The sequence below is a fragment of the Podarcis pityusensis genome (assembly GCF_964106645.2).
Source record: "Podarcis pityusensis genome assembly, chromosome: 11".
Lineage (NCBI taxonomy): Eukaryota > Metazoa > Chordata > Lepidosauria > Squamata > Lacertidae > Podarcis > Podarcis pityusensis.
The window spans coordinates 29,293,469-29,294,717 of NC_138036.1; positions in this window are offsets into that span (position 1 = coordinate 29,293,469).

Consider the following 1,249-nt stretch of genomic DNA (forward strand, 5'->3'; position numbering starts at 1 on the left):
TGTTGCCTACAAATGTGAGTTGATTTCTCCTCTTGGCTCTTTATACAGGCATAGATAATGGGAGCCCCCACAAACTTAGTGTTTTGTGCTTTCCCAGAATCTACTACTTACATTCAAATACTCACCCATAAGGTTCCTATCACATTGGAAATCTCAAAGGCCTATAAATAATGCTAATTCTAAGCTTTTTTTGTTTCACTTTTAAATGCAGAAGTGAAAAACACAACCAATGGGTAGATAACACTCCATTCACCCCTTGCTCTCCCTTGCATTTTTCTGTTAGTTGCCTCTGAGAACTAACTCAGAGGAGGTAACTCACAGTGGGGTCCATTGGCCGCCACCTCTATTAATTCATTCAGTTGGGGAAATTCCTGGATTGAGCTGGCTTGCAGCCACATTGGTGGCCAGTCCTTCTATAAGCCAGCCATTCATTACAGGATAATGCCGTTAAACAGATCTGCACAGTTTGAATACTGTGTACAGCTCTGGTCACCTTGCCTCAAAAAGGACATTGTGAGGTTGTGAAAAGGTTCAGAAAAGGGCAACCGAAAAGGTCAAGGAGATGGAGCCAGTTCCATAAAAGGGAAGGTTGCAAACATTTAGGGTTTTTTAGTTTAAACAAAAAGGGTGATTAAGAAGTAACTTGAAAGAAGTATATAAAGCAATGCATAGATAGAGAAAAGGTTTTATCTGTTATGGTGCTAGAGCTTGTGAACATCCAATGAAGATGAAAGATTCAGGACAGATGAAAGCACAGTGGTACCTTGGGTTACAGACGCTTCAGGTTACAGACTCCGCTAACCCAGAAATAGTACCTCGGGTTAAGAACTTTGCTTCAGGATGAGAACAGAAATCGCATGGCAGTGGCAGTGGGAGGCCCCATTAGCTAAAGTGGTGCTTCAGGTTAAGAACAGTTTCAGGTTAAGAACGGACCTCCGGAACGAATTAAGTTCTTAACCCGAGGTACCACTGTACTTATTCACACAGTGCCTAGTTAAACTATGGAACTCACCAACTTTAAATGATTCAACAAATTCATGGAGGTAAAGGCTATCAGTGGCTGCTGAGCAGGGTGGTTATCTTCTGCCTTCGCGGCTGGAAGCACTATGCTTCTGAATACCAGTTGCTGGAAACCACAGGAGAGGAGAGAGCTGTTTTTTTAGAAATGAATCTAGAAGCTTGAATAACAGATGTATGGAACACTCCTTCATTTACTTTGCCCACTGGCTGCTGCCATCCTCTGATTACA